Source organism: Balaenoptera musculus, chromosome 6 (assembly GCF_009873245.2).
Source record: "Balaenoptera musculus isolate JJ_BM4_2016_0621 chromosome 6, mBalMus1.pri.v3, whole genome shotgun sequence".
NCBI classification, from domain to species: Eukaryota; Metazoa; Chordata; class Mammalia; order Artiodactyla; family Balaenopteridae; genus Balaenoptera; species Balaenoptera musculus.
This window is the reverse complement of record NC_045790.1, coordinates 110,389,457-110,400,479: the sequence shown is the minus strand read 5'-3', so window position 1 is coordinate 110,400,479 and position 11,023 is coordinate 110,389,457. Positions and strand designations below refer to the sequence as shown.

General features: G+C 53.2%; 1 protein-coding gene across 1 annotated transcript in view; it reads right to left on the bottom strand.

Moving 5' to 3' along the window:
• Nucleotides 1–5,446: 5,446 nt before the first annotated feature.
• NCS1 (neuronal calcium sensor 1) overlaps nt 5,447–11,023 on the bottom strand; it is a 62,791-nt gene continuing 57,214 nt past the window's right edge. The window contains exon 8 of the mRNA XM_036856296.1: nt 5,447–9,769. The gene's annotated coding sequence lies outside the window, so the exon portion shown is untranslated. The remainder of the gene's footprint in view (nt 9,770–11,023) is intronic.

Sequence of the window (11,023 nt, the reverse complement as noted above, 5' to 3'; positions counted from 1 at the left end):
ATGCAAGGCCCCCGCCGCTGATGTGCCCCAGCTGGGCAGGCCCCCTTCCCCGAAGACCTCACCTCCCCAAGCAGCAGCATCTGGGAGAGACCAGAGGCAACCAGCCACTGCCCACATCTGGACTTAACAGAAGCTACTCCCGCCACACCCTGCCTCTGGCCAAGACAGTTGTATTGGAGCCTGGAAACCCCTTACAGACTGGAAGATGGGACCTGCCACTTCCTCTCTGGGCCTCCATAGCCTTGTGTGTAAAATGTGGGGTGTAATACTAGGATTGGCCTCAAGGGGGCACTGCCGTAAGGAGTAAATGAGATGATGCCTGAGACCCTAGCACACAGTTCAGGGTTGCTGTTATCTTTATCACGCTCTATAGTGTTAGGATTACTTTGCTACCAGAATGCGCAAGTTCCGGAGAAGAGCCCTGAAGCCAGCCTTCCCTAGGAGCACAGAAAGAGGGTGATAAGCTCAGACTGCCCAGGCGTGTGCTGATACCGACTCCTGGAACATGGCCTGAGTCCCCTCTTTCTGGGGAGATAGATACACATTCTGCAAAACTCTGATGCTTCACTGACACGGAGGCAGTGGCCACTAGCTCCACATGCATTCCTCCCTTCCCCCATGTGGCTCTCTCCTATCATCCTACCTCCGCACCTTTGCACCTGCTCTTTCCTGCCTGTGATGCCCTGCCCCCACCTCCTCCCCATCTAGATCCTGCCATTCCTTCTCCAGCAGGAGGCCCTCTGGTGGCTGCACGTGGGGAAAAAGGCTCAACAACCCCCCCATCGCGGGGCTCTTGGTTGGCATAGCTCACCTGTGGCTGGGGTTCATGATCTTCTGGGGTGTGTCCTGCTTCTTGAGCCACCAGCACGTTCATCAAAGGCCATGGCCTGACACTGTGGCCACACCGTGCACACATACTGGGCTCTGGTTCATCCCTGCAGGAGCCAAGAAAGGACTCCAGTTAGCCTTAGGCTGCTGCCTGGAAATCACTGAGAAAACAGCCAGCACTGGGTTAGTTGGTTTGAGGCGTGCACTTTGGTGTAGAATTCGGATTTCAGAGTAGGCTGGAGGTTTCCCCTGACGACGATGATGATTCCCTCCCAGCGACAGGGAGCCCCTCCGTTCCGCTCCCAGGCCGGCCCATTGCACCCTCACCCCAGGTCCTGGCTCTGGCCTCTGACGTTGCACAAATCTCCTTCTAAAGCAAGAAGGCCTTTGGATACATAGCATATTAATTGGGTCTTTAGAGTCTTCAAAAATTAAAGTGGGCCCTCCACAATGTCACAGACTTCCCCTCACCTCTGGGGCATCCAACAGTCCAGAGACTAAAATGAGACCCCCTCGGTCAGATGGCAATTCTCCACCATTCCTCCCCGGTCTCTAAAACAAAGCTGTTTTACTGGTTGTTTTTTGTTGTTGCTGTTGTGGGTTTTTTTGTTTGTTTGGGTTTTTTTTTTTTTTTTTCCATGCCTCGCGGCTTGTGGGATCTTAGTTCCCCCACCAGGGATCGAACCCAGGCCCCGGCAGTGAAAGCACCAAGTCCTAACCACTGGACCACCAGGAAATTCCTGAAAGCTGTTTTCATCACATCTGTTATCTCTAAGATCTGCTTCTGTGATGACTATTTCCCTGGGGAAAGGGCCCAGTTTCTGAGGTGGGAGTTTGAACAGACTGTGCGGAGGTCTGGTCCCCATCCCCCCATCTTAAAACCCCTGGCAAGGTCCTTCCTGTGCCCATTTGAGGCCCGCCTTTACAGTATCCACCCTCACTGAGGTTTCCCAGGGAAAACCCAACTAGCCAAGTCTTACAGGGCCTCCTGGCTCAAGGGGAGCCTCTGCCCCGCCCCCTACATCCCTAGTCCTTCAGCAAAAGAAAGGCCTTCCCCCCAAGAGTCCTTCCCACTGGGACCCCCAGTTCCCTGAGCCCATACAGGAGGGCACAGCAGGAAAGGAAGAGGAAAAAGGAAGAGGGGGATGGGAAGGTGTGAGTGAGAAGAGCCCACGCGGGGAGCACGTTACACTGCACGGTTTTTTTACTAAATCACTTTGGCAAACATTGAGAGTTTAGATGCAAACATTTGTAGGTGACATCAGCTCATTTAAAATGACCCAGTGGGATCACTCAGTATATTAGGTGGAATAAAAATGTAGCTGTTGACACAGAGACCCCAGATGGCTTAACCGTGTTAGAGGGTATTTGATTCCCTCCTGACAATCCCAGTGTAAACGGTCCAGGGCTGGTGTGGAGCTTTGTGGGGGCGGGGGCCCAGGTTCCCGGGAAGCTGTTTTGGAATCCAAGGTCCAGCCAGCCGGAAGGGGGAAGTGGAAAGGAAGTTGTGTTCATCACTCTCATCCCATTGGTCGGAACTGAGTCATGTGGCCACACTCAGCTCCAAGGGAGGCTGGGAAATGTAGTCCTTTCGTCCATGCAGCCCGGTGCACAGCTAAAGCAGGGTAAAGGGTATGGGAATAAGCTGAAGACGCTACCACACCTATGCGAGCTCAGTTTTCTTAAACTCAGGAGGCCTTCAAAGCCCTTTTCCTGCCACTGCCCTGACCAGGCTCCCCCAGCCCAGGGAACCAGAGGATATAACGTTTCTGTCCCTGGATGTGAGGCAGGCACTGTCACAGTGGGATGTGCCCCAGTGGCAGGGCAGGCTGCAGGGGGCCCACCAGGAAGGTGGCAGGGAGGGGGCGGCCACATCAGGGCAGGGGTCTGCATTGCATTCCCCACCCTCCATCCCACCACCACTTCTCCCCTCTCCATGCCTGGTGATGCCCTGATCTGGGCACTGGGGAGTGTGATTTAGGGAGATGCTTTCTATCATGCAGACATGAGTTTGGGGTTTCGGGAGGGCAGGCGGGACAGGGTGGAAGGCTCGCAGTGGGGAAAAATGGGCCCATCTTGGGGGGTTCACCCATGCTAACACACCCAGAGAGCGGCAGCCAGTCTGAGCCATCCTGGTAAATCAGGAGGCCCAGATAGGAGGGAAATGGCCAGATCTGTGCCTTCACTAGGGCCTCATCCCACGGTAAGCTGCCCGAGGTAGGCTGGGCCAGGGAGAGGTCAGTGCAGACCGCAACCTGACCCAGAACAAGAGACTATGACCCATCACGCGCCCACAGAAGCAGGGGCTCTGAACCATGTCCTCGTAGACACCACCCAAGACTGCCTGGGAAAGACCAGAGCCACCTCCAGTGACAGTTAACACCCACTGAGAGCTCACCATACTCTGGAATCATTGCCCCAGCTACCTTCACATCAGCCCTTTGAGCCAGATCCTGGGCTTCCCAGAAAGGGTGTGCTGCCATGCACGCACTGACTTTCAGTGCTTCGGGGGAATCGTGGAATTAGAGATTGTGTGCGTGTCAATTACCTCCAGTCCCCACCTCCCTTAGTATTTGAAATACCCTGGTCAGGAATTTGCTCTCCAGAAGGGGTCACATTAGCATTTTAAATATGTATTGTTATGAAAACCTATACCACAGAGTTGATTCATTTACAGAAGGATGGTAGAAATCATTTTTCAGAGGAGAAGCGTGAGGTGATGGAGATAAATGATAGCTAGAAAGATTCTCAGGAACTCAGCGTCTTTGGACCAACTGGGAAGAGATCCCACAGCCAGAGGCTGTGCTCTGGGGTCCCTGGGGTCCTGGGTCTCCCCACTCCTTGGACAGACAAGTCTTTTGTACCTTTGCACTTGCTTCCTAGTAAATATCTGGACATTTGGCAGAATTCGACCTAAGACCTGCTTTTCTTGTAACTTTCCATCTGGTGGTAAGGTTGTTGGGGAGGGCTGTGGAGTCATCACCTGCCTCTAACTGGAGTCCACGTTTTTACCAGAAAACCCTGTCAGTTACAACTCATGCTCAATGTCAAGTGGTGGAGGCTGCTGAGAACCAGGTCTAATTTCAGAACCTATAGCTGTAACCACTGTCCCACACTGCCTTCCCACATTGCCTTTGATTCGCTCCCTTGTGTCTGGCAGAGTTCTAGCATCTTCGCTCCAGACCCTGCCAGAGCGAGGCATGAGGCTGGGTGCCCGGCGTGGCCATGGAAGGCGTCGTCTTTGCACCCCCTTCTCTGTGGCTGCTTCAGCCCCGAAGTGGGCCCTCCAGCTTTGTCTCCCAGGTGGTGTCAGTCTGACACTCCCTTTCACAAAACCAACTCTGAAACACAACCTGTTTTTGCAGGTGGTGGCTCATTCTAATGTTGGCTGCTTGATCTCATCAACCTACACATTCACGTGTCTTTCAAGGGCCCTTGGCCCAGAGCGGTAACATATTTCTAGCCAGCAGTTAACGCTCTTGACGTGACATTGCCTTTTATTGTTCTCCTAATTAACGTTTCCTCAGCGAGCTCCAGAAGGCAAAGACTGTCACCTCCTCCGATCCCCCCTCTCCCAAACACCTGGCACATGGGGGGCCCACGCCATGCGTGTTGAGCAAACATTTGGTCACTTAACTAGAGGGGAAAGAGGACATCCCTCCAAGATCCCAGGTTCCAGGCCGAGGGGAACCATGGCAGAGTGCAGCCACTCCAACAGCCAAACCATGCGGTGCCTTTCTGAGAGCCCCCATCGGAGCTACTCACCTACCCACCTCCCCTCCCGAAACACCCCTCCACTTGGTAAATGACAAGTCTCTGGGCCCTCAGTGCCTGACACGTGGCAGGTGCAACAGTTACGTGCAGGTGAATGATTAGCCTGAATCCCCAGCAAGTGACGGGTGGACTCCTCTTTAGAACCCAGCTGGGGAATTCCCTGGCGGTCCAGTGGTTAGGACTCTGCTCTTTCACTGCCAGGGCCCAGGTTCGATCCCTGGAACTAAGATCCTGCAAGTCACGTGCTGTGGCAAAAAAAAAAAAAACAACAAATTAGAACCCAGCTGGATGTCCCTCAGTGTCAGCAGCTCCCCAGGCCTTCCAAAGTGTGGTCCCAGACCAGCAGCATCATCATGGCCTGGTAACTTGTTAGAAATGCACATTCCTAGGCCCCGGCCCAAACCTAGCTAATCAGAAACTCTGGAGGTGGCAGTCTGGGTTTTAACAAGTCCCCAGGTGATTCTACAATGCTCAGTTCTGAGAACCACTAGTCTAGGCCCATGTTTTCAAACATTATTAAACCTTTAGAGAACCCCAAGAGATGAAACAGGCAGGAATGGAAATGCTGGGAGTGATACGTGGGGTGGCGTGGGGATTCACTCTGCTGAACTCTTGGCTTCCCAGAAACACTCCTGGAAATGTTCTGGTTTAATCATTACACCCACGGCTCTCACTCTGCACATTCTTTCTCTTGGGGAAACTGGGCAGACAACACCCAGAGCAAGAGAAAGGGTGTCACAGGAGGAAGAAGAAACCTAAAATGAAACAAAAAAGAAACAGACAAAGCAACAGGTCCACACAAGGAAGGCAAAGACAAGTCAGGAAGCGTGTTTAATCGGCGTGACAAGGACGACATACAACGAGAGCACGAGAGGAGGCCTGGGCATGCTACGTGGCCCCTGTCCACCCCAGGGCCTGCCCCTCCCCCAGAGACACACACCAGCAGATTCAGACAGGACAACACCCCAAAAGAGGCTCAGAGGGATTGGGAAGACAAACAAAGAAAATCACCACCCAGGAAACATTGCTTTTTTTTTTTTTTTTTTTTTTTTGGTAAGAGTTGCCCAAATTCCTTTCCAAAGTTGCAGGCTCTGGATGGGGGGGAGGGCACCATGACAATTCAGACTCCCACTGGCCTTTCACCTCGGCCGAGGCGCTGATGATTCCGCTCATGGCTGCTCCCCACAGTGGCCCTGTGACATGGGCTGAGCTGAGACTCACTCCCATCTGACAGATGGAGAAACTGAGTCCCAGTGAGAAGTGACTTGCCCAGAGTCCCGGAGAATGCTGGTCACTGAGTCAGACTGGGAGCCTGTGGCCCTCCCTGGGGCCATGGGTCAAGGCAACGACACGTGGAAAACAGAAATGTACAGCCTGGGCAGGGGGCAGTGGGCGTGGAGGTGGAGGGGATTCTGCGTTTGTCCCAATCATGGGGAGCAGACAAAGCCTGAGAGGCCTAGATGCCAAGACAGAAGATGGGACCAGCTGTGTATTCAACAAAAGCCTTTTATTCATTCAAAAATCAACCATTGGGTTTATTCCGCAGATATTAAAAAAGGTCGGGGGGCAAGGCTTCCCATTACAGTGCCCTTATGCTGATTCACTTGCTATCTCTGGGGTAGACCTAGAAGAAGGGCGTCTGGGAGACATGCTGCCAATAAGGTGGGGCTAGAAGCCCCCAGGGCCTGGATGAGATCATAGCCCCCCCCCCTCGCCTCCCCATCTGCGGCCTCCCTCTCAAATCGCCTATTTGTCTGGTCAGGTCCCCCAAATGCCTTTACTGATCATCGCCACCAGGGGGCGCTCCCGCGTTCCCCTCAATCCCTTAGAAGCTGAAACCACGGGGAACCCGGTAGCTTTCCACTACGTGAGCAGTGGGTCTTTCCCCAGGGAGAGGCTGCCTCTTCCCAGGGGGCCCAGGAACCCCACGCCCCAACCCCCTAAAGAAGAAACAGGGTCCCCGAAAGCCCAGATGCATCTGTCATCTAGGAAGTTGGCTGTCAAAATGAAAAGCATTTCAGGGGCAGAGGAGGACACACATCTGCCTTGACGTTATTCTAAACGTTGCCTGGTTAAATACTGGAAACTCATGACTTCTCCTAAGTACCATCAACGCAGAGTGGGGAGCGGATTCTATGAGGAAGAGGCCAGGGCCGCTGCAGACGGACTGCCCGAGGCGGGCCCTGCTCCTGGGCTGGGGAGCGAAGGCTAAGAGCCTGGCTTCTGGCTGGTCTGGAAGCCCCAGAGAGCAGCAGTTGATGGGGCTGGGCCTCGGGTGGGAAACGGTGCTGGGGAGAGAGGCCCATGGGCTGCTCAGGGCTCTGCAGGTGCTGCAGCTAGAGGCCTGGTGAGAGGAGGGGACGGAACTGTCCCTGCCCGCAACCTCGGGCAAAAATGGCCAGCGTCCAGCACCCTGCCAGGAAGAAGCGTGGCCCTTCCAGCAGCTCTGGACTGTCTCTGGGCAAGGACCCAAGGTGTGCCTGGGGCATGGGTCCGCCTGCTAAGGTCAAAAGCCACACGCGTAGCTCCAAACCAAAAGGCCTAACGGTGAGGAGGTGGGAGGAAAGCCTTGCACACAGATCTCCCTAGACTCCTAGGAATCAGTGTCTCAGCTGGCGGGACCCACATGCTTAACCTTGGATAATTCTTAGCCACAAGCCCTTTCCCGTGATGCTCCAGGACAGGCTGCACAAAAGCTCCTGCCCACTGGACCAGAGAGGTAAATCGAGGCTCAGGTGGAGGCCAGAGAAATCATTTGACCTGCGGAAAGGCCCCGCTCTCCCCATCTCCAGCCCCAAGCCACCAAGTTCACCTGCTGCCCTAGGGTCCTAGGTCAGAGCCAGGCTGAGGAACTGCAGGATTTGGTGGTGAGTACTGGGCCTCCTAGGCCAGTGGCCTGAGCAGGAAGGTGACCACAGGGGCCTCAAAGAGCCCAAGCTTCAAAGTCACCCGTGAAAATGGAACTACTGCTCCTATCCCCGCAGGATCTGGGGGGCTTCCAGTGGAGGGAGAGGGCAGCCAGAGGGCTGGCAAATGCAAGGAGGGAGAGACAGGGGCTGGCCAAGCGGTCCAGCCTGCAGGAGCGGACACGCAAGTCCCACGCTGGCAGAGCCGCTCTCTGGCGGAGGGTCTGCTGTGAGAGTTAGGGTTAGCAGGAGAAGCTCTGGCCTCCTGGGAAAGTGTGAAGTGGACGCCAAGGGCAATTTAAAGTGGGGGCCGAGGGTCAGCTCCTCCCCTCCAGTGGCCGGGATAAGTCAGGAGGTGATAGACTGCTGACTTCGCAAAGAAGCAGCAGGGATTCTCGACTCCGGCCTGGCCCTAAACAGTCTGGGAGGCTGCTTTTCACCCAGAAGCCTTCCCTGGGTGAGGACTAGTTCTGGGCCTGAAAGATAGCTCAAGAGTCCAGGAGGGACCAGGAAGCTCTGCGGGGAGGGACAGGGTATGTCATCCGAACCCACACACCACGACCAGTGGCTGCTGTGTCCCTGAAGACTGTGCTGAGACAAATAGTGACTCAGACAGTCCCCGTGTCTGCTGGGGTCTGTAAACTTAGCCACAGACCGCAGAATCACCAACTACAGGAAACCCAAGCTTAGAATTAGACAGCATCAGCACGAAGGGAAGCCTTCGGATCCCCCAGCCCAGGCCTCCCGGCTCTGCAGCAGGGGGAGCTGGGGCCCACAATCACGGAGCAAGAGCCAGCCTCAGGATCCTGCCTTCTGGTCCAAGGTCATCTGACTTTCCTGGTGACAGTTGTGGGCCTGCCCTGTCTCAGTGGCAGGCAGAGCTAGAAGCTTCCTGTGAGCACATGTGGGCCACAGCCCAAGAAGCTACCTGAATGGGATTGCCTGTGGCCCTTCTCTCTCCGCCTCTCCCTTCCGGCCTTTCAGCTAAAAGAGAGAAAGATACTGTGGTCCGCTGGACGAGGCAGGCAGGAAGGCAGGAAAGCAGGGTGAGCGGCTACTCTCAAAACCCACCAAGGAGGGAGACGCAGACTTTACATCTGCTCACTCCTTCCTCCTTCTCTCCTTAGGTTCTCGGTCCACCCCCGCCCCTTCCTGGCTCCCAGTCTCAGCACAAGCCTCGCCACTCTCCATGGCGCTGTGAACACCAAAGCAAGAACGGAGAAACCGGAAGATGTCCCCTGTTTGTCCTCAGAAAAGAGGTTATGGACCCAGAGGAGGATACAGGACCGAGAGATGTGTGAACTGGGAACAGAGAAAAGAGATCCAGGAGGGAGGCATTCGAGCTGGAGGGAACAGTGCATTAGCCATTTAAGAAGCCCACCTTTCCCCTCTCCAAACATCGAGCACAGTATCTGAAAAAAAAAAAAAAGAAGATTTTTGGCTTCTTGGCCGCTGCAGGCCACCATCATCCCAAGCGCCTGGGAAGGTGGGCGAGGGCGTGCACGTGTAAACGGTGGGCCCCGCATCCCTGGGAGCGTCAGACACACGAGGCAGCAGCAACAGTTACCAACCAATAAATAAAAGGTATCAATTATATATGTATATATAAAAAAAAAAACCTCACTTTCCCCACAAAAAGCACAATACTGTTATCACAAAAAAATCATCAACATTGTAATTAATCATCCTAGCCGCGCAGGTGGTCTTGCTGCTCGAGGATGGGGCGCCAAGTCACGATGGGCAGGCAGCCCCCCCACGCCCTGACCCCCCGCGGCCGAGGCCATGACTTCCGTGGCCTCTCCCGCTGACAAGGTCAAGGCAGGAGGCAGAGTTCTTTGACGTCCCCGAGGCCTTCTCCCCATCTGTCAGTCTGAATCTTCTAGGACAGAAGGTAGTTTTGTTTGTTTTTTTTTCTTTTTCAATGTCTGTTTGAAATAAAGAACAAAAGCACACACGCAGGAGAGCAGGAGGGACCGAGAGGCCGCCTGCGAAGCAGCCGAGGCCTTGGTTTTGCAGAGGGCTGGAGCCTTTTCCCATCCGTACTGTCGTTTTCTGGACAAGCAGAAGTTGGTGGCAATTGGAGCCAGTGGCTTCAGGCGGCGGGTGGGTGCGGGGCGGGTGGAGGAGAGCCGGGCCTCACGGTTCCAGGGCAGCCCGGCGGGGCGTGGATGCGGAGAAAGGCTGGGTGGACACAGGAGGGTGGTGGTGTCGGGGTGGAGGGGGCCTCATGGCACGGGAGGAGGTGAGTGGTTCCCAGGCATCTGGAAGACACAGGGAGGAGGGGCAGGTTCAGAGCTGGCTGCCAGGGACACAGAGCGGGCGACAGTCAACTAGAGGACCAGGTGGCATTATATGTCACAAGTCCTAAAAATGTGCATGCCCTCCGATCCACACATTTGGTGCTTAGTATTTATCCTTAAGAAATATATGTTTATGGGGGGTGGGGGAGGGATGGACTGGGAGTTTGGGGTTAGTAGATGCAAATTATTACATATAGAATGGATAAACAACAAGGTTCTACTGTATAACCCAGGGAACTATATTCAATATCCTGGGATAAACCATAATGGAAAAGAATATGAAAAAGAATGTATATAAAAAGAAATATGTATCTGAATCACTTTGCTGTACAGCAGAAATTAACACGACGTTGTAAATCAACTATACTTCAATAAAAAATAAGTTAAAAAGAAAGAAAGAAATGTTTATGACAGTATCATCTGTAATAGCAAAATTAAAAGGAAGGAAGCAAACTCAGTGTCCACTATCAGGGGACAGGTTGGATAAATAAGGACAGAACCCCAGGATAAAAAAGTTTGCAACCATTAAGAACAATGTGTGCAATGGCCAATAATCACATGAAAAGATGCTCAACAGAATTAGTCATCAGGGAAACACAAATCAAAACCACAATGAGACACCACTTCGCACCCACTAGGATAAAACCTGAAACTAACAAGTGTTGGTGAAGGTGTGAAGAAATTGGAACCCTCGACCATGGCTGGTAGGAATATAAAATGACACAGCTACTGTGGAAAAGTTTGACAGTTCCTCAAAAAATTAAACATAGTTACTATATGACCCAGCAATTGCACCCCAGGGATGTACTCTAAAAACTGGAAAATAGGTACTCAAATCCATGGACACCAATGTTCATAGCACCATAATTCACAATTGCCAAAAGGTGGAAATGACCCAGATGTCCATCAATGGATGAATGGATAAAGAAATGTGATCTAACCACACAGTGGAATACTATTCAGCCATGCAAACGAATGAAGTACTGGTACATGCCCCAACACAGATGAAACTTGACCACGTACGTGATGCTAAGTGAAAGAACCAGACATAAAAGGTCACATAGTAAATGATTCCATTTATATGAAACATCCAGAATAGAGACAGAAAGCAAAGTATGGTTGCCAGAGGCTCAGTGAGGGGTGGGGGTGGGGGAGAAACTGCTTAAGGGATATGGAGTTTTATCTTGGAGTGAGGCAAAAGTTCTAGAATGTACT